General features: G+C 38.9%; 1 pseudogene; it reads left to right on the plus strand.

Moving 5' to 3' along the window:
• Positions 1 to 21,072: 21,072 nt before the first annotated feature.
• Positions 21,073 to 22,270, plus strand: LOC125929718 (putative vomeronasal receptor-like protein 4; annotated as a pseudogene).
• The last annotated feature ends 1,483 nt before the right edge of the window (positions 22,271 to 23,753 follow it).

Below are 23,753 nucleotides of genomic sequence, written 5' to 3' on the forward strand. Positions count from 1 at the left end.
TCCTGGTTTTGCTGATCTTTTCTTTTCTACATTATTTTGTTTCTACATTATTGATTTTTGCTCTCTTTACTATTCCACTTCTTTTGTAATATTTTGACTTAGTTTTTTTCTTTTTTTTTACCCCTCCTTTATGTAGAATTTTAGGTTGTTTGAGAATTTTCTTGCTTTCTGAGGTAGGCCTGTATTGCTATATACTTCCCTCTTAAGACCATTTTTACAGCATCTGATGGTTTTGGACTGTCTTGTTTTCATTTCACTTTATCACTTGTTTATTTGGTTTTGTTTGTTTGTCTTTCTTCTTCTTTGAATTCCTGGTGGCCCATTCATTGTTTTGTAGCATGTTCTTTAACCTCCCTGTATTTGCAGTCTTTCCATTTTTTTTCTTATAGTTGAACTCAGGTTTCATGTTGTGATCAGAAAATATGCATAGTATGATCTCCATCTTTTTGTACTTGTCTAGGCCTAATTTGTGACCTTGTGTGTAACCTTTTCTGCTTAGATGATCTGTCCATTGATGTAAGTGGGGTGTTAAAATTCCTTATTATTATTATATTATTATTAATGAGTTCTTTTATGTTTGTTAGTAATTGTTTTATATATTTGGGTGCTCTTAAGTTGGGGACATAAATATATACAATTGTTTACTTTTCATGTGTATAGTCCCTTTACTATGGTATTGTGTCCTTCTAATTACATTCTTTGGTTTATCATCCAGTTTGTCTGATGTCAGTATTGATACTCCAGTTTTCTTTTCTTCTCTTTTCTTTTCTTGTCTTTGCTCTGTTTTGCTTTGCTTTGCTTTCTTTTTTTTTTTATTTCTATTTGCATGGTAAATTGTTCTTCCCTGTCTCACTTAAGATTTGCAGATACTTTTAGTTCTAAAATGGGTCTCCTCTAGGTAGTATATAGATGGATATTTTTTAATCTGCTGTTACATCCTATGCCTTTTGATTGGAATGATAATTCCATTTAGATTCAGAGTGATTACTGACAGATATTTATTTAGTGTCATTATATTGTTTGGCTGCTGTTTCTAAAGATTTTTCTTTTTTTTTTCAGAACTCTTGTAGTGGTCACAAAATCCTTTAGTTTTTGGTTGTCAGGAAACTCATTATCTCTCCTGTATTCTGAATGACATCTTGTATCAGCTATTCTTGGCTGCATATTTCTCCCATTCAGAATGTTGAGTATATCATGCAACTGCATTCTGTTCTGCCATGTTTCTTTGATAAGTCTGCTGCTAACCTGATTCGTTTTCCCTTGTAAGTTAAGGTTTTCTTTTCCCTTGCTGCTCTCAGGTTATTTTCCTTATCTCTGTATTTTCCAAATTTTACTACTGTTATGTCTGTGTTGGCCAGTGGTTTTTTTTTTTTTTAATTTTTTTTTCAACGTTTTTTATTTATTTTTGGGACAGAGAGAGACAGAGCATGAACGGGGGAGGGGCAGAGAGAGAGGGAGACACAGAATCGGAAACAGGCTCCAGGCTCCGAGCCATCAGCCCAGAGCCTGACGCGGGGCTCGAACTCACCAACCGTGAGATCGTGACCTGAGCTGAAGTCGGATGCTTAACCGACTGCGCCACCCAGGCGCCCCTTTCATGCTGTCTTTCTTAGAGGTTTAATCATTTTTTAGTGATAGAATTTGATTATTTTCTCTTTGTCTTTACTATAATTTTTTGAGACATGATATAAAGCTATTAGAGATATAAATGCCTCTTTAATCTGCTAACAAGTTAACTTCAAAATTATTAAAGTACTGTGCACTCTCATTGCTCCAAAGTATTTAAGTTTTGATAGCAGAATGGATTTCTTATGTTGTGTATGTATTAAAGACTTTTGTGATTATTATTAGTAGTACATTTGCTCATTTTCTTGCATGTTGGTGTTATAAATGATTTACCAACCACTATAACAGTATTACAATATACTGTTTATCCATATAATTACTGTAAGTATTGATTTTTTTAATTTCATAAGCTCTTTTGTTGCTTTTCCTGTCCATTTATTTCAATTAAAAAAATTAAAATCAGATCTTTAAACCAAGTCTAGTGTGTATATATTCCATCATTTTTTGTTTAATTGGGACAATCATTATATCTCTTTGTTTGAAGGACAGCTTTCTCCTATGTTTGATTGACAATTTTTCTGGTAATAATAATATTCCTGTTTGGAAAGTTTTCCTTTATATATTTTCAATTTATCATCACATCTCCCCTGGCTTTAAGTTTTTGAATGAATGTATCTGTACCCACAGGACACTTAGGTTCTGCTGTCATGTTGGGCCCTGAAGAGTAGGATGATACTGGCTTTAAGGCACAATGATATCAAGTTTTAGAGACCATAGTCCAGTACAGTAAAACAGCATTTGGTGTTGACCACTAATATTTGTGGAATTATTAACTGTATATGTAAATCATTTTTAAAGATAGAATGTATGTATCAAAAATCATACCCCAAAAAGAGATAATGAAATCTATTCAATAAAAGAACATAGATAAAATTTTTAATATTTCTTTTTACCAGGTCATGGCATATGTGGCTGACCACCTCTTAGTCATTCCTGTTTTGTGTAAATGGCCATACACTGAAAAAAGTGTATTCCTGATGAAGAAATAATTCTTTTTTCCACTGACAATCTTAGGGTGTTAATGCTGAGCCTGGATAGGAAAGCACCATGTTTCTCATATACAATGTGAGCAATAAAGTGCAAGACAGTCAGTTAAATTTGATTAGGCAAATGTGTAATTTTTTAGTATATGTATGTCCCAACTATTTCATACACTTATTACATACAAGTAAGGCAATATTGCAGAGTGGTACAAATCATTGCTGTCTTTTTTAATTTCAAACTTCTCTATAACTTGTGTTTATATGTGGTAAATCTGCAAATAGTACCATGGGAAAATCATGGGGCTTAGAAAACATTGGGTGTATCAGTAGAAATGAAATATACAAAAAAAAAAAAAGTCTATAGAATTGATGGGCTGGTGAGAATGTACAGGGGAACTTGGTACCAGCTCAAATCTTGAAAATTTATATATCCAAGTGCACATCCTAGCCCGTCACTCTGAGAAGAAACAGCTAGTCTTTCCTGGGGTTGAGGTTGAAGTCCCCGAGCAGTCCCAGAAGACAGATAATGCAGCTGAAGTTCCTCCTCCTTTTATGTTCTCACTCCAGACTATTCTCAGTATTTTATTTCAATATATCAAACACAAATTATGTACATAATCATGGATGATGGTGGGTTAATATCATCATTAAATAAACCTGGGGGAAATACTCATAAGTTCTTTGTATTGACATCAAATATATGAAATGATAATGTGTAATAAAAGGAAGAAGTCATTTACAAGAACCTAAGTGATATTTCTCAGTAGATTATATGTTACTTAGGGGAAAGTAGAGTTTTATAAATACATATTTCCTCATCTTTTTAAAAAGTCCTGCATGTAGAGCTGTATTATTTAATTATATAATATTCATATAGTCCTTCCCGACTCTCTCTCACACACACACACTCGCACGCACTTATATAATCTCTATGGTAAAATCACATCTTCTCTTCTGTTTTATTATTTAAACTCCTGTATATCATAATTTTTCTCATCAATTTAGTATATTCTTTAAAAAAAACATTGCAAAACCATGGTTAGTTACTGACAGCTTAAAGTTATTATGAGGATTGGAAGTGACAAGGTGCAGGTGGTTCGTTCAGCGGTGATAGTGGCACCATGAGAAACAGAGCTGGAAATTTCAAAAAAGAAAATAAAAACCCTTTTGAATAGAAGAAATCCATGAAAATATTGTTGTAAAACATACAAATACCAAGATAATGAGTATATTATAAGATACTAAAAAGCATCTACTGTTCTTTGGCAATTGTACAGTGCAGATAAAAACAATGATGGCTGACAAAGATATCATTATTTTAAAACATTTAAGTAAGCAATCCTGGGGAAAAGCATAAGCAATGGAAGTGAGAAAAACTAAAAAAAATCAAATTAAAATTGAACATGATAGAAATGAAAATATAATTCCATAAATATATAAATTTATATATGAATAGTATTAATTAAATTTACCTTTAATCTCGAAACATCAGATAATTCTAATAATTCAATACATTATAAGGCTGAAATTATGAGAATATAATTCTAACACTTCAACAAAAATCCTGCCTTATCTTGCCTGCCATCTCACTCATAATGATGCCGAGAAACATTGCTCAACTTAGACTTTAGAGTTATCCTGTTTACATGACATGGGAGTAGAAATAGTTATAAGGAAGTGATGTCTTCAGCTCGTCTCCATGATGCCCTTAAGCATTACAACACTGGTAGAAACAAAACATCCCTAGCTTTAGGATATGTTGTGAAGGAGAGAAACCACAGGGAAAACCGAAAACACCTAATTCCTGGATAATAATAGAGAAACCCCTGGGTTCCAAACTTTTGTTTATGCAAAATCATTTTCATAGATAACCCTTCTGGTGAGCTGTATGGTACCTGTCAACAAACCAAAAGTCTTTTAACAACACTAATTTTGGATTGCTAGAACACCATGTCAGATTCCCCAATGTATCTCCCATGGTTCAAGAGCTTTCGGCAGTCTTCACAAGTGTTCTAAATTGGTTTCAGGTGCATAACTAGATGATACAGCACATTTGTGGAGTGAGAAAATGTCTTCTCCACTTCACTTTTATGAAGTAATCGTCTTTATAGGGGACTCAGCACTGTGCCAGGGCACTTGCATGGCGAGAAAATTGTAGCCTGCCTTCCAGCATCTAATCCTCCACCTGTTTGAACAGATGTGTATTTCCATTCAAGCAGGATTTAGGATTGAGATATTCACTCCCCTTACCAAGGTATATTATTTGATTAGACCTATAGGGTCCCGTGGTGGTGTGTTCTGTCACTCCCAACCTTCGGTATCCTCAGTTGAATCTTCTTATAGGGCTCTTTTATTTCACACATAGGGAAACAAGTTTAGAAACTGACAAATTGTTTGCTTTTATAACAGCCATAAGAACAACTTTTTATGATCAAGTTTTACCTTAATCTTATCATGCTTGATGTGTTTATGGTCCATTTTTGCAGTTTTTATTTAAATTCTAGTTTGTTAATGGACAGTGCAGTATTAGTTTTAGTGTACAATTTAGTCATTCAACACTTCCATACAACACCCAGTGGAAATCACAAGTGCACTCCTGTATCAAACAATATCTAGTATTTGAGTAGTGACTTTTTATAAACTATTAAGGCTGTCAACTATAAGACATTCTGGATGAACTAAAAATACAGAGAAAGTAAAAAGATCAGTGGTTGCGAAAAGAGAGAAGATGGAATATTTGGAACATAGAGGAATTTTAGGACAATCAGGATTCTCTGTTTAATTCCATAATGATGCTTAAAACTTAATAAACTTTTCTCCAAGCACACAAAAACTGTGCAATACGAAGAATGAATAATAATGTAAATGCTGTTCTTTGGTTGATTATACTGTATCAGTGTAGGTTTATCAATTGTACATAATGTACCACTTTGGTAGGGTATGATTCCGGAGGAAGCTATGCATGTGTGGAAGCAGAGCATATACTGAAATTCTTTATACTTTCTTCTCACTTTTTCTGGGAATAAAAATTATTTTTCCAATATATGATATTAAAAATGTAAGATATATTACATAACAAATGAAGTAGGTTCTCTTCATTGGCAGCACCTGCCACAAGAGTATGAACCAGGTCATCAACAACAGTCCCCGCATTTTTTGGTGGTATGAAATTTAAACAATAAACTACCATCTAAAATATAAACTAAAACGAATAGAAAGTAGAAATGAACCCAAGACATGATCCTTAAAATGATAAACACGATTTTATTTTTCTTAATATTTTTTACATTTATTTATTTTTGAGAGAGAGAGAGAGAGAGCGCGTGCGCACTCAAGTGGGGGAGGGGCAGAGAGAGGAGACACAGAACTCAAAGCAGACTCCAGGCTCTGAGCTGTCAGCACAGAGCCCGATGTGAATGTGGAACTCACAAACCGGGAGATCATGACCTGACCCAAAGTTGGATGCTCAACTGACTGAGCCACCCAGGCGCCCTGATAAGCACAATCTTAAAGAAGAACTTCAGAGGCACCTGGGTGGCTCCGTTGGTTGAATGTCCGACTTCGGCTCAGGTCATGATCTCACAGTTAATGAGTTCCAGCCCTATGTCGAGCTCTGTGCTGACAGGTCAGAACCTGAAGCCTGCTTCGGATTCAGTCTTCCTCTCTCTCCACCCTTCTCCTGCTCACACTCTGCTTCTCTCTCTCTCAAGAATAAATAAACATTAAAAATTAAAAAAAAGAAAAACTTCAACCAGACTTATAAAAAAAGAAGACTCATACATGATCAGAAAAAAAGAATTGAAATAACACAAACATAAAAATGCAAATAATTAAAAAATAATATAGAGAAAAATTATATGCTAACAACTGGAAAAATGAGAAGAAATGGATAAATTCTTAGAAATGTACAATCTCTTAAACCTAATACAGAAAGAAATAGAAGATTTTAACATAGTGATTATTAATAATGAAATTGAATTAGTAATTAAAAATCCACCCAAAGTCCAGGATCAGACAGCTTCACGGGTAAAATCTATAAATTGGCATTTATACAAAGGATACGAAAATATTGATTTGAAGGGAAACATGCACCAGATGTTTAAAGCACCATTATCAAGAATAGTGCATTTATGGAAAGAGCGCAAATGTCCAATGATTTATGAATGAATAAAAAGATGTTGGATCTATCTACTACTGAATATTACTCAGGCATCAAAAAGAATAAAGCTTTCCATTTGCAATGATGTGGATGAAGCTAGGCAATATTATGCTAAAAGAAATAAGTCAGTCAGAGAAAGACATATGGTTTCAACATATGTGAAATTTAAGAAACATAAAAAGGATCAGAAAGAGAAAATAAGAGAATGACAAACTAAGAAACAGACTTATTAACTATAGAGAACAAACTGATGGTTACCAGAGGGAGATGGGAAGGGGGATGGGATAAATGGGTTATCCCACTAGACTTTGAGAAGAACAAGAACAATAACCATAAGGGAAACTCAGATGAGCTAAGATATATTTGTAGGACAGCGAATACTCCTCAGGCACCATGCCAGGCTTTAAGAGTTAAGGGGGAGGGATAAGTGAAAACAAGACAGTAAGGGAATAACATATGGCCCCTGCCTTCAAGGAGCTATCATCTTATGGAGGAGGGAGATGCATGCTTATAATCATAGCAACATCAGTAGAAATAAGCACAAAATCATAACATTGTCATTAACAGTGTGGTTTCTTGGTGCCTGGCATGGACCTGAGTATTTTACAGTGTTAACTCAATCTCAGAACAACTACTCTATGAGATAAGTATTACTGCAGATAGTTTAAAGCAATAAACTCCGCCCAGGGCACTTGAGGACAGATTTAGGGGCACTGAAGGATGCATAGGATTAAGTCACTGGCAAGAGTGAGAAAGGACATTACAAGAAGGAATAGCAGGGACAATGGCAGATGGAGGGTAGAATGTGTGTGAGGACTGAAGAAAGGATCCATATTGCAGGACCAAGCACCAAAGATGGGAGGAAACACAGTTCTGTGGGAGGGTTGGTGGTGAGGTAAGTTGGACCCTAATTACGGAAAATATGAGATTTTTTTTTATTATATGAGATTTAAAGATGGTAGGAAAGAGGAGTGGGACCTTGAGGAAATTTGGGATTTAGAACACTACTTCTGGATGTCCTGGCCCAAGGAGAATATGGAGGCAGGAGACACAGGACAAAGGTCTCATAAGACACTAGAAACATCACAAGAGATCACAAGGCCATCATAACATCTTCCCAGCTTTACATGAGGGATGTTTGGGGATGAGACATTAAAGATTATGGAACTACTTATGTTGAATCTTGCTAAGGCTCATGAATATTCAAATGAGCCCTGTGCACTGTTCATGTAGTATCTATAAGCAGGTAAAGAGAAGAGTCTAGACAAGCCTCCCTGAGGGTCATCTAGAGAGAGGGTAGTGGTTGAGAGGCTTCAGTGATAGGACCCACAGGACCTGACAAGTGACTGGGTGTGACAGTGGGGCAGGATAGGGACTCAGGTGAGGATGGGCAAACAGAAGAAGTAAATGTGGTCCAGGAGGACTCTTCCATGTCAAGCTTTGGTCAGCAGATGAATGGATAATGGCACCACTAAGATGGTAGAAGAAATGAAAGATGAAGAGCAGCTTGAGGCACTATGGGTAAGGTCACCCTCTGGGTCATGCCTTGCCATCTGCAAATATTCAGGTCCTGAATGATCCTGGGCCAGCAAAGATGCAGCATCTGTGCCTGAGGTATTGTCAGCATAGTGGTTAGGAGTAGGGCTCTAGAGAAGCATTACCTGGGTTTGAAACCCAGATCCCCTGCTCATTCCCTGTGTAACCTTGAAGAAGTGACTCTCCTTCTCTGTGCCTCACTTTTCTCATCTATAAACCAGAGATAATGATAGGAACTACGTTCTTTGGTAGTTGTGAGGACTAAATGTTAATACATGGAAACCACTTACTGCCTGAACTAAAATAAGCACTGGACAAAGGTTCCTCATTGTCATTATTAGAGAGGGGTATCCTGGGGCATTCAGAGAAACAGTCAGGGTTTGTCCCCAGTGTCCCTCATTAGAATAACTGTGCTGGGTCCCACACTTATGTGAAACCACCCTAAGTCTGCAGAACAGAGTGGTCCAGATCCAATGTGAAGACTGGCATATAACTCACCAGGGAGAGAGGCAGGAGGGACAGAGAAATGGGCTCCTTTTTGTGCAGCCAACCATGGGATGAGAAGAAGAGAGACTCTGCAGCAGAGACTTGCCACCAAGACCTCTCCTCTAGAGAACTCATACAAATCTAAGGCATTGCATGCTCATCTTTTTTTTTTAAAAAATGACACATGTGACAGAAAAAAAAAACACTGGAGAGAAACATAATTTGTATATGCATCACTCTGCTGTAATATAGCTGCAGCCCCTGCACTTTTCCTGACCTGTGGTCTTCTCTCCCTTCCAGAAATGGCCACAGGTTCAGATTTGTCTGTGTGTTTCTCATGCCTATCTCTAGACTGAACTCCACTGAATAATCAATACTCTTTAGTACATGATTCTTTATTCTTACAGACTCCCACAGGAGGTTGTGGTGCTCGACCAGGTATGAAGAACTTATTTCATGGGCTCCTGAGAAGGTGCCTGACTCAAGGCTCATCTGGGAAGTGTACAGGAGGGCAGGAGAATCAAGGAAACCTCTTGATATTTTCTGTGTAATTAGGCTCAAGAAAGAGCTGTTTCCATCCCTCCTATTCTTTCTTCTCCCCAGTAACATGGCCATCAGTTTTAAAAAACTTTGACCATTATCTCTAGGTGGTCTGGACCCATGGGACTATGTAGTAAAGTCTGAATTTCAACTGGTCTACATCCATAACCATCCCATTTCTCCCTTGCCTGCCTCTACCAAGGAGGCTTAACAGCTAAATCCTTGTGTTCCCAGCCAGTCCACCTGAGTCAGATATGACCCATGGAAGTAGGAGTCAGCTGGGGCCTCTGCATATGCTTCTGATTTACTGAGGAAGTGGCTGGCCTGGGCAATATTTCCCCTCATTCCCTGGATTAAACTAGTATGTGACAATGGAACAGTGACAGCCATTTCCAAAGCCTAGGGCTCAGAGCTGATTTCTCCAAGAGAAACAGCAGACACAGTACCGAGGGACAACGATACTATTAGGGGCCATGACAATGTCTGAATTCCTTTTAAAATAAGAAGAAAAATAGAACTCTGGTACATTAATCTTTATACCAATGTAGTAATAAAGTATAATTTCATTTTTTTTTTGTTTCCTAGAGGAAGGAGCCCACAAAGGCAAAAGTGAAGTGATAATGTGGCCTGGCAAAGGAGAGATCAAGAGAATCACAGATTTACCAGGCCTGCTATCATTTAGCCACAGAATCAATATGAACAGCACCCTGATGATTTTTTTTTCATGTGACACATTAAATGTCTCCTTTTAAAGCCTCTGAAAATCACCCTCTCTATTCCTGGAAACTAAATTCATGTCCCCTGAGAAAGGCTTCTTGTAAGGATGAAGACCTTTTCTTTCATCTGAGGATGTGCAAGAAGGTGAGGACAGTTTCCTGTGATTCCTGGCATCTCAGTTCACAAGAAGCTTCCAATGCCAGCACCATCTCCCCAAGTACTGAACCAATGAGGGATTCACCTCCAGCAGGGAATTCTGGAGCTTCACATTTAAGGTTGTTCTCTCTTCTTCTAAGTACTTTATTTCATCTTCTGGTTTCTGTATGCACAGCTGGTGATACATGGGCCTAGAAAGCAGGGCAGCATTCTGAATTGCAGGCATTCATTGAGGAGTCATCAGCGTACAGAGAACATTATCACATGTTTGGACAAAAAAAGCAAGAGAAAGAATATAAAGGAAAAAAGGGGAGCCTCAAGAACCAAGCACTGGGACATTCCAGAATTCCCTGTGAAGCTGAGAGTCACATGGAATGAGGTAATTCTCACATCTCAACATAATATGCACCTTTACAATCTCATTACAAGCAGATGGACACAGAAATAAAGGCTGAAATTTACTGAGTGCATCGTGTTTACTGGCTCCTCCACACAGTTCATTCAATGGCTCCTTATGAAAACCATATATGGTGAGTACTATTAAAGTTAACTAGTTAGATGAAGTCACGAACCCTAAAAAGGTTACATGATTTTCCCAGGGTCATACAGTCAGTGGAGAGAGCAAGTTTTGACCTCAGGAAAGCTAACTACTTGGCTGTGCTCTTACTTGCCATCCTGAGGAAATGTGGCACATAGTGCAGATAAATGCCTACCTGAATGTCGTCCCACCTCTACTAGAGCAAAGCTGAGCAAGTCCCTGTGGGCAAGCTACAGGTGTCCCTAAACCAGAGGGGACATGCTTGAAGTCCAGTCCTCAGGGCCTGGAGCTTTGTTCTGTTTATGAGGAGTAAGTGCATTCTAGCATACACATTGGAATATGGAGGCCAAAGTCTTGTGAAACAGGGGATAATCTCAGGTCAAATGGAAGCTTATCATTCATTCATTCTACCATCCAATATTAACTGAATATCTATGACATTCCAACTATTAAAGGGGCCACAGAAACAGTCACTGTGGGCTGGAAAATTTTCAATCATTGGCTTCCCAAAATTATGTAAGTGAATATATTAAAAAATCAGTTTGTAGCATTTGTTGATTTCCATGGCCTAAGTACTACTACCATGATGTTACTGGACGCAGAATCAGGAAAAGTGACAACAGCCTCTCATTTGTCAGTACACATAGGCTATATAACACATCACTGGATATCATAGTGAATGAAACATCCAGGAAGGGAAAAAAGATAATAAACAGGTTATTACAAGGAAGTGTACTAACAGCCATGCCAGCACAGGTAAAGCAATGCCATGTACCAGACACCAAGCCAGGCAGGGAAGCTTCCAGGGGGGCTCACATTGAAACCCAGACCAACAGGATCAGGAAAAACTAAACAGGATGAGCCAGGTGAATTTGAGAGCTGTGTGGGGTAGTGCTCCTCATCAAAGAGAGAACTAGGAAAAGGCCAGGAAGGGGATGGAAATGGACTGAATGATGACCTAACATTCTGTAGGATATAGGTTGACAGGAGAGAGTTGCAGGATGCAGAAGGACAGGCAAATGGGAGTCCCACAAGGTAAGACCTTATAAACATGGTATAAGCCATTTAAACTTCACTTTGAAGATGAAGGTGCCTCTGGAACCGGGTCCCCTAGGAAGTATGACTTCATGTCCACCTCCCATCATCCCTAGAACTGGTTATCTCCAGCTGGATTCAATGCATGGTTAACCCAACAACAGAGCAGGAACATGCTGTGTCCTGGGAAGTACCCTGTCCTGTGCACTGGGGCAATACTTTATGGCACAGACACTTAATGCAATTTAAAAAAAAAAACTTATAACACTTGGATATAAAGCTCCTTTTCAACTACAACTCTATACTGCATAGTACTACATTAAGTTTGTTTCTTTACATTGGCTTACCCAAAAGAACAAAACATCCATAAGTGCAAAATATCTACTGGGCATGGACTATATTTAGGAGTTCAGTCCCTGTACCTTTGGATGTCACATTCTGTGGGGTAAAGACAGAGGAAGCAATCACATTTACTGTAACAGCCTGTTGGGGCTAGTGTGTGCACAGATGGGATGGGTGGGGTGGTCTGGTATATAGGATAGTGTGTGGGGGTGCCTTCTCTGTGAGGATCCTGAGGGAGGTCTCCAGGGGACGAAGAAGATGGAAACACCAGAGAGTCCATTCTCTCAATCTTTGCACTCATACAAAGAAGGGCAATGTGAGCAGACAGCGAGAAGTTGGTAAATATTGTTTCAGTTTCATTGATGTCTTCTCTTATTTTCATTTTTTCCTTCCTTCTACTTAGCTTAGGTTTACTTTGCTTTTCCTTTTTGTAGATTGTTATAGTACAAGTTTAGCTTATTAACATAGACATTTATGAAACAACCTACACAACTATAAAATTCATATTGTTTTCCAGTGCCTGCAGAACGTATAGCAAACTAGGCTATATTTTGGGTCACAAAACAAATTTCAACAAGTTTAAAAGAATTAAAATCATACAAAGTAGATTGTCCAACCACAATGAAATCATACTAATGAATAAAAAAAAAGATTACAAGAAAACTTCCAAACACTTAAAAGCTAAAAACACACCTCTATATAATATATATATACATATACATGTATATATGTATATATATGTATATGTATATGTATATATATGTAGGAGAAGTCCACATGGAAAGAAAAAAAGTATTAAATTATAATAAGATATAGCATACTGAAATTTGTGGAGCATAGTTAAAGCTGCCCTGAGAGGGTATTAACATAATGCTTACATTGAGAAGGAGGAAAAGCATCAAACCAATCATCTAAATTCATACCTTGAGAAACTTAGTAAACAGAAGGACAAAATTAACTGAGGACAAGCATAAAATAATATTCATGATAAATATAAGAGCATAAATGAATTAAATTGGCAAAAAGAAAGAACCCAATGAAACAGTAATCTGTAAAATTAACCACAGTATAGGAAAACTGATAAAAAGAGAAGCACAAATTCCCAGGGTCAGGAATGAACTGGGGGTATAAGATCAGACTCTGCACATATCAAAAGTTTAAGAAGGCAATACTCTTACCTACACAAATAGGACATCTGAGATGAAAGGACCAAAAAGCACAAACTACTACATGTCCTCCATTGAAATAGGTATTTGAAACATCCCTATAACTATGCAAGAAATTGGAGTTATAATTTACACCCCAAAAATGTTATCTCCAGGCATACATTGTTTCAATGGAGAATTATTCTAAACACTTAAAAAATTAACCTGTGTTTTTCATAATATTTTCCAGCAAATAGAAAGGAAACAAGGAAGCACACTTCCTGAATTTTTGGTGAAGCTGGCATTACCTTGAATCTAAACATGCCATAGAAAGAAAAAAAAACTTTACACTAACATTCTTCATGATTACACCTGCCAAAATCCAAAACAAAACATTATCAAATAGAATTCACCCCTACAGAAAAAAGTTTTATACACCATGACCACATGGGGATTATTTCAGAGATGTGAGACTGTTTCAATACTTAAAAATTAATCAATGTAACCCACCCTATCCAGAGGCTACTAAAAAAAATCATATGAACACATCAGTTGATGCAGAAAGCATCTCACAGATTTCAGCATACGTTCAATAAATAAAACTCAGAAAACATCAAAATGGGAAAGAATTCATCATGAAGCATCTCTATATAAAGTTACGCTCACGTTATACACAAAAGTGAAAAATTAATGGTTTTCTCCTAAGATCAGGACAAGGCAAGGTTGTGTTCTCCCACCAGTCTTATTCAATGTGGTGCTAAAATTCTATACAGGATAATAAAGCATAGAAAGGTGTGGGGAGGCATACAGACTGGAAAGCTTTTTGCTTTTATTTTTTATAAAAGTGTCCATACATTAGGATAGCATATTTGCATATGTAGAAAATTACAGTCTTTTTCTATCTAGAAATTTCCAGTGAACCACTAACAAAACAGAAACTGCTTGCAAGCTGTCACAATACAGAGCAGACATAGAAGAACACCTTTGTATTGCGAATATGCTAGCAATGAATACACTAGCAATGAAAACATGACAAATGAAATTTTAAAATACACCATTTATCATCATTACAACACTAAGATCAAAGGCTAAAAAACCATGAACAAGACTTGTATGCTGAAATTTACACAGCGTTGATGAAAGAAATCAAACATCTAAATAAATGAGAGATATATCATGCTTATGGATTAGAAGGTGCAACATAGTAATGATGCCAAGTCTCTCCAGATCAATAAACTGGTTTCACTCATTTCCTGTGGAAAGCCAAGAAATATTTATTTTTAGACACAGACAAGCTTTTTATAGCGTTTCTATGGAAATTAAAAGGAAATAGGAGAGATCAAATTGGTTTGAAATGTAATAACTTTGGAGGAATTAGTATGCTCCATCTAAAGATGTGGTGTTTGTGGAGGCAAAGAACAGGATCAATAGAGAACAGGGAACAATAACATGGACCTATGCCAGTATGACTCACTGATTTTAGACAAAGGTGAATAATGCACTTAGTGAGGAGAGCCTTTTCAGCAAAAGGTGTCAGGGCCTTTAGACATCCATTGGCAAAGAAACAAATCAAAACAAACAAAAATACTTAACCTAAACTTCACCCCTTATTCAAATGTAAACTCAAATTTATCATAGCCTAGATTCAAAATAAAATGTAAAACTATAAAACTTTTAGAAATGAAGCACAGGAGAAAATTTTCAGGACCTAGGGTTAGGTGGGTTCCTAACCATAGCATTAAAATCACAGTGCGTAAATGAAAACACTTGATAAACAGGATTATACCAAAATTATAAACTTTTATTGTAGTAAAAACTTTTGCTCCTTTTAGGATCATGAAAAGACAAGCTATAGACTAAACAATTTTCAAACCAAGTGTCTGACAAAGAACTTCTATTTAGAATATTAAGGAACATTCAACAGTCAACAGGAAAAACAAAACTATCCACACAGAAAATAGGCAAAAATACATGGGCAGACATTATATCACAGTGAACATGCATGTGGCAAATAAGCATATGAGAAAACGCCCCAAATCACAGCCATGAGTGAAATGCAAATTAAAAACCCATCTGTTAGAAGAGCTGCTTAAACTAACACAGTAAACACATGAAATGTTGGAAAAAGGCAACTCTCTCAATCATCACTGGTGGGAATGTCAATGAAATGGCACAGCCACTTTGGTAAGAGAGTTTGATAGCTTTTACCTCACTTAAATATAAACCCTAAAATTCAACAAACGTTTTCCTGGATCTTTATGCCATGGAATTAAAACTTAAGATCCTGGGGCGCCTGGGTGGCTCAATTGGTTAAGCATCCAACTACAGCTCAGGTCATGATCCCATGGTTTGTGAGTTTGAGCCCCGCGTCGGGCTCTGTGCTGACAGCTCAGAGCCTGAAGCCTGCTTCAGATTCTGTGACTCCTTCTCTCTGCCCCTCACTCACTTGTGCTCTGTCTCTCACTATCAAAAATAAACATATAAAAAATTTTTTAAATAAAACTTAAGATCCCACAAAAATGCTGTGTGCAGATGTTCACTGAAGGATTATTTTTAATAGCCAAAAGAGTAGAAATAACAAAATTGTCCCTCAAAAGGTGACTTGATGAACAAACTTACACATCTACTCTATGGAACTCAACTCAGTGATAAAGACACCATAAAGTTCTGATACAGAAAACTTGGATGGATCCATGGTGTATTATCCTGAGTGAAAATGAACAATCAAAACCAACATCAAAGGTAACAGCTGTAGGATAACCTTCATGTAACAAAATGCCAAAAACTCCCAAAATGTAAAACAAATGGGTGATTGCCATGGCCAGGGATGGTGGGGGCTGGGGTGGGTATGATGAGGGAGAGTTTTGTGCTGATGTAGCATTTCCACACCTGGATTGTGCTGATGGATTTGTGAATGTACATGGCAAACTGAAAGAACCAGACATGCCCATCATACAGTGTCCATTTCCTGGTGTTAATATTGTGCTGTAGTGACATAAGATATTACAATGGGGCAAAATGAACACAGGGTGCCTTTGTGAAGGGAACTTCCTGTACCACCTGCAGCTTCCTGTGAATCTATAAATCTATCTACCTGCATACATACCTACCTATATTAATGCTCTACCTATCATCACATCTCAGAATACTTCCCTAAAGCTAGAAGTCCCACCCTGGCTCCCTAGAGCTGCAAACTTCCTCAGCACCATAACCTGAGGGTATCAAGCAGCAGTGAAAGTGGCAGGAGGGGTCTGGAGCTGAACTGTACTGGGATGGTGCTGATCTGTGACAGACTGTAACCCTGTGGGTCAGAGAATGCCAGGTTTGGGACAGAGGCAGCACCCAGACTGCGGGCCTCCCAGAGCTGACGTTTTCCATTTGGGAAGGAAGGGACAGGACAAAGACCTCACAGTGGACCTTTCCTTCTTCCTTCCCTCTTCAGGACCCCATCTGTACCTTGCCCTTGTGGATCCCCTCCTCATCCCTGCCCCCTGCCTCCTGCTCACACAACCACTACCCCCAAGTTGTCTGCGTTTTACACCTGAAAGAATGGGGACTCAAGGAGTGAGCCGTTCTGGGGTCTCAGACCATCTAGCAGTCTGATGTTTTTGGAAACCCAGGGTGTGGTGAACAGGGTCTGAGCAACCATTCACAGGAGGTTCCAAGTGCTGGGATCACATAAGCGACCCTCATTCGCCTTACATCTACGTGACCTGGACTCAACCAGCCTCCACACAGACTCCTAAAAACAGCAGCCCTCATTTAAGCTCAGACACCATCCATCTTCAAGATGTGAGCCACCAATTACCATGTCCCCCTGAAATTCATGTTCCACTTCCAGAGCTGCCTTCTGCATGGCCCCCATCACTTTATGCCCAGGTGCTAAGAGCACCCTGCCTTGAGCTCAGCTCAAGAACCATGGGACAAGTCTCATCCCTTGTACCTCAGCTGCAACCACAGATGGGCCCCATCTCACTGGGATCTGAACATCACCTGAGCTTCCACCCCATATCCCTGGAGCTAAAAGTGACCATTTTCTAAGAGGGTCTGAGCATGGAGCCTTAACTTCCAACTCCCATCTAATTTCCAGTGCCCAATTCATCATGGTATCTCAACTCTGTCTCTTGAAAGTGGCCACTTGCCTTCATGCCCATGCACACCTTACATTCTCCACAGTTCATCTACTTCCCACTTCTCTTGCATGCTGCCTCTTTCCCTCAACCTCTGCACCTAAAGAACCCAATTTGAATCCCACAGGTCTCCGTCAATACCTGAAGTGCTTGTTTGGTCAGAACACAACCCACTATCATAGTCCCTCATACCTCTCTCTCTGCCTACCACACTGATACCACACACCCTAACCAGAGACAGGGAGTATTCCAATGTCTCTGGACTCCCTCCACCCTGGCTCTCTGGTCTTGACACATTTGCTCTCATTCTGCTTCTCTTTTCATTTCTATCAGAATGTTCTGATATCAGCAGCTGCCCATGGGTACTAGAAGTCAATGTGCAGGAAAGTGTTAATGGGGACAGGCAGATTGTGTTCAGTGTCGGCTCCCTGTAGTTCACCAATACTTTCTTTTTTTTTTTTAATTTTTTTTAACCTTTATTTATTTTTGAGACAGAGAAAGACAGAACATGAACGGGGGAGGGGCAGAGAGAGATGGAGACACAGAATCTGAAACAAGCTCCAGGCTCTGAGCTGTCAGCACAGAGCCCGACGCGGGGCTCGAACTCATGAACTGCGAGATCATGACCTGAGCTGAAGTCGGACCCTTAACCGACTGAGCCACCCGGGCGCCCCACACCAATACTTTCTCAGAGCCATGGAAACCGCTGCCCACCATCAGGACAATATGACTAATAAAACACAGAGGTGACTGTAAGCTGGGCTGCACATTACAATCACCCAGGGATTGTTTCCCTTAAATTAATTATTTGGAAATGATCATTTAAGACTATTTAAAAATCACGTAAATTTTAAACTCATGCCACACCTACACTACTGGAGATGACCATATTTTTCCCACCTCCCTGTTTATGCCATCTTGGGTGGATGGTTGGTGGCATCACCCCTTGGACATTACCTTCAGGGCAAAAGCTTCCAGGAAGTCCTTTGTAGCACAAAGAATTTCTCCACCACATGGAGCTGAGCTTTTAGGGCCTGGTGTCATTTTCTTCTGGAAAGAAGAACTCCCCAAAAGAGGAAGGCTGCACAGGTGTCAGACCTCAAGGACATAAGGTTGATGTAAATTCCAGGTGAGAAAGGATTCAAATGCCCTGTGCTCTGCTGGAATGCAGAGAATTTGGTTGAAGGTCCCCTGGTCAGTAGAGTGTCCAGGGGACTCATTGGCCCATTGCCAAGCAGAAATCAAGGGCTTGGGGTCATAGGGCTCCCATAGGGCTCCCAGAGGGCCTGATATTCTGGTAAGTTGACTGCCCACTTCTCTGCTGGTTTGGGGGCTCCAAGTCAGAGGGGGTTGGGTAAGACCGTGTCCCAGTGAGGTGTTTTTTTTTTTCCCAGTTTTTTTTTTTCTCAGATGCTGGCTCATAGTTTGATGACTCCCATTTGGCCATGGGTTAAGTAGACATATGGGTGCAGTGCTGAGCTAGTTTGGAGGTCTCATAGCTTGAGGCCAGCTGCCAAGCCCAGTGTTTATTTGCCCTGAGCTCTGTTTTATTATAGTGCTCCAGTTACAAGGGCACATTAAGCTTACTTTACAGGTGACTACTTGACCTAGTGCAGAACAGGTTTGAAGGGCTTGTGGTCTGCAGGCTTGTGACAAACCCAGTGTCCTGGGGTCTGTACTGCCCTGTGCTCTACTCTATTGGAGGGGTCTGAGTCCAAGGGTATGTGATGGGCACACTCTCCAGGTGACTCCTTTGCCTAGTGCTGAGCATATTTGGGGCCATCGAGGTCCAAGGGCAGATGGTGGGTACACTACCTAGGTGATTCCTTGGCTAAGAGCAGAGCTGGGTTATAGGGCTCCAGGTCCAAGGACACATGGTGAATCCACTGTCCAGGTGACTCCTTGGCCTGGTGATAAGCTGGGTTGGAGGGTTCCAGGTTCTAGGGCATTTGGTAAGCCAACTCTCTAGGTGATTCCTCAGCTATGTGTAGAGCTGGTTTGGAGCCCTCCAGACCCAAAACCACAGAGTGATCCTGCTGTCCTAGATACTCCTTGGCCTACTCCTGACCTGGTTTGGAGACCCCAGATACAAGAGCATATGGTAAGCCATTGTCCAGGTGACACCTTGGCCTAATGCAGAGCTGGGTTGGGGGGCTTGTTGTCTTAAGGATCCTGAGAAGCCCAGTGGTCTGGAGATTTAATTGCCCTGTGCTTTGTTGGGTTGGAAGGCTCCAGGTACAAGGGCACATGGTGAGCCTTCTGTCCACATGACTCCTTGGCCTATGGAAGATCTGGATTTAATGTCTTCTTCTCTGAAGACTCCTGCATGCTTAGTATTCTGGAGACTTGATTCCTCTGTGCTGTGGTCTCTTGGAGAGCCTCAGGTACAAGGGCACATGTTGAGTCCACTGTCCAAGTAACTACATTCCTTGTGCAGAGCTGTGGTGGATGGAACCAGTTCTTTAAAAAAAAATGTTTTATTTATTTTTGAGAGACACAGAGACTGAATGCGAGTGGGTTGGGACAGAGAGAGGGAGAGACACATAATCTGAAGCAGCCTCCAGGCTCCGAGCTGTCAGCAAGAGCTTGACATGGGGCTCGAACTCACAAGCTGTGAGATCATGACCTGAGCTGATGTCGGACGCTCAACTGGCTGAGCCACCCAGGCGCCCCTGGAAGCATTTCTAAGATACATGATAAGCCTGCTCTCCACATGAATCCTTGGCATAGCGTACAGCAGGATTGGATGGTTTGTGGTCTGAAGACTGTTGGCAAGCCCACTGTTCTGGAGACTTGATTGTCCTGTCCTCTGCTCTTTAGTAGGGCTCCAGGTCCAAGGGCAAGTGGTGAGCACACTGTCCAGGTCACTACCTGGCCTAGTGCAGAGCTAGATAGGATGGTTTATGGTTTGAATACTTTTTGCAAACCTGGTTTTCTGGAGACTTGTTTGCCTGTGCCCTTTTCTGTCGGAGGGCTCCAGGTACAAGGGCATATGGGGAGCTCACTGTCTTCGTGACTCCTTGCAGAGCTGGTTTGGAAGAACTATGGTCTGGTGGTTCTTGACAAGACCAGTATTCTGGAGACTTGATTGTCTTGTGCTCTGCTCAATTGCAAGGCTTATTTTCTAAAAGCTCCTGGCAAGGCCAGTGTCCTGGAAACTCAATTGTCCTCTCTCCTGAATTTAAGTGTTCATGGTTTTGATAGAAGGATGATTAATAATTATCTAACTTTAAGGTGAGATTATGCTGAATTAACAGGATAGACCAAACGTAATATATATGGTCTCTAAATGTGGAAGGAGGGAGAAGAAAAAGTGTCACAGTATGTGATGGGGACTTGCCTGGGCATATTTTTTTTCCCAATTGTTTCTTTGGTAATTCTTTCCCCATTAGCATAAAATGTACAACAGTTCAACTATACAAACACCTATGCATACTTTAATGACTATTAGGATTCTTCATGCTGAATATGAGACAGGAGAATGCAGAACAGGAAAGCAAACTTTCAAAAAAAGAAATGAAAGTACCGTATGGGCAGTATGGGGAATAGGTACATCATACTGGCATTAATATGGATATGAGATCTCTCTTTCTGTCTGTCTCTCTGACCTTCCTCTCTTTCTTTCTCTCTTTCCCAAGTTAGATGATACATATATTATAGACAGATAGAGTGATAGATATAGGAAGATAACAGATAGATATGTATGTATATAATATACACACAGTCAAATGGTGTACAAATAATTTAGAGACTGTATTTCTAAGACTTTATACAATATAGACTTAATGATTAATTGAGTAAAATAAAAAATGTGTTGTGATGATTTTGACAACAGAATGGATGACATTGATATTGTGAGGTCTAATTTTTCGGATACACAAAATATGTTTTTTCTTTGTCACTGTGATGATGATATCTTCCATTTATATTACTATGAAGATAGGCCAGTTTTTACAAGTTGGTATTGGAAGTTTTGCCAACACCTTCCTGCTTCTCTTCCACATCTTCATGCTACTTCTGGATCACAGGCATAAGCCTTCTGACCTGATCATCTATCACTTGGCCTTTGTCCACATAATGAAACTCTTCGCTGCACTGTTTTTAATGTCTTCAGACCTGTTTGAAGTACTGAACTTTCTAAATGATTTCAAATGCAAGGCTTTATTCTGCATGATCAGGGTGACACGGGGTCTCTCCATGAGCACCATCTGCCTCCTGAGCATGTTCAAAGCCATCATGATCAGCCCTAGCACCTCCTGGTTGGCCAGCTTTAAACATACGTGCAAAAAGCACATCTTCCATTCTTTTATCATATGGTTTCTCAGTTTGTCTCTCATTAGTAACTGCATCTTGTATACTGCTACTCCTTGTAATGTCCCAGAGCAATCACTGCGTGTCAGTAAATACAGCTCACTTTCTCGCTAAACTCCATCATCAGGGTACCTTTTTTCACTTTTTCTATATCCAGGGATGTTTCCTTTGTTAGAGGCATGCTGCTCTCAAGTGTGTACATTGTGATTCTTTTGTCCAGGCATCAGAGGCAGTGCCAGCACCTTCACAGCACCAGTCTTTCCTCAAGAGTCTCCCCAGAGAGAAGGGCCACCCAAACCATCCTGCTGTTGGCAAGTTTCTTTGTGGTCATGTACTAGGTGGGAATCATCATCTCCTTCTCCTCCACTCTCTTATGGGCATATGACACAGTCATTCTGGATTTCTAGAAGCTTGTGCCCAATGTCTATGCCACTGTCAGTGTGTTGGTGCTAATAAGTTCTGATAAAAGGATAGAAAATGTGTTTCGGAAGTGTGGGAAAATGACAATCAAGTTATAGGTACATATTCTGGAAATCGTTATCTAGAACTGATCATTTTGATGTTATTCAAATTATAGTGTTTATTTATATATAAGGAGAATTTTTCTCTATACAAGAGAAATACACTCTAAAGCATGGCTATTGTACTACAGTACAATGCTAGTAATTACCTATTGGTAATGCAACATTTGAAAATTGTATTTACTTTTTTACTTCAAGATATTTAGCTGTGCATCTAATTTTAATTGAGTAACACTTTTCTCAGCACTATTTATATTTATTTCTATGAGTTCTGGCGTCTATTGGGGCTGCAGAGAGTGTACTCTCACCTCTGTAGGTATATATACAAATTTCTTTTGTTTACACAGTTTGATTAATTCTTTTCTTTAATTAATTTCTTTTGTTTACACAGTTTGATTAATATTTATGGTGAGTATTTTTACTTATCTGATTTTACTACAATTAATTTCTTATTTGTAACTTCATGCCTAGTTTTGAAATTAGAAATTTATTATAATCATCATTTTTTTAGTTTTGTTTTATTATTTTGTACACACTTGTGAAACAATTAAATGATTCTTATTTCTTCCCATTCTGATCTTCATATAACATAGTGACAACTCTATTCTCCATGAATGTTCTCTCTTGAATGTATGTGGCTTCAATATTTTTGTTCAGTATTCTAGTTTATTTCTCTCATCAACTTAGACTAATATAATATTTAACTAAAATATTGTTTACTAAACTGAGTTATTTAATTTTCATTTCCTTTAATTTTCAAGATTTACTTATATTAGGCTTCTTCACAATGTATCTTACAAGTGTATAGTTTCTTTTCTTTCTACATTATTTTCATTTCCTATTTTCCTGTCTTTACTTAAATGTTTTATTTTTTATATGAAATTTATTGTCAAATTGGTTTCCATACAACACCCAGTGCTCATCCCAACAGGTGCCCTCCTCAATGTCCATCAAATATTTTAAACATATTGCTGATATATTTATTTTGTGACATGTAATTTCTTCTACCCTATACTTAGTAGCACATTTAATTGTGTTTCACCATTACTAATTCCATTGTAAAATTTAGGACATATCATAGTGCAGATATCTCTAGTCTATTTCTTTGTACCAATCACCCTGAGGACAAGTTGGAGTACTGCACAGGTTTGAGTTCCGTGTGGTCAGCCAATATTTGGATGGCGAGATGGTCTCTGATTTTGATTGCTTCTTTAGATCCTTAACTTGAATTACTTAACTTTTTGGGATGTTCTTATATTTTATTATTACCTTTGCTGTACATTATAAGGATTCTTTTACTTTTGTATTGTATATATATTTTCTATTTAAATTAAAGTTAGTTAACTGATAGTGTAGTATTGTTCTAAGAAGTACAACAGAGTGATGCATCACTTTCAATAATGACCAGTGCTCATCTGAACAAGTGCCTTCTTAATCACCATCACACACTTACCCCATCCCTACAACAAACACCACTCCAGCAACCCTCAGTTTGTTCTCTGTATTTAAGAGTCTCTTATGGTTTTGC

Source organism: Panthera uncia, chromosome A2, assembly GCF_023721935.1.
Source record: "Panthera uncia isolate 11264 chromosome A2, Puncia_PCG_1.0, whole genome shotgun sequence".
NCBI classification, from domain to species: Eukaryota; Metazoa; Chordata; class Mammalia; order Carnivora; family Felidae; genus Panthera; species Panthera uncia.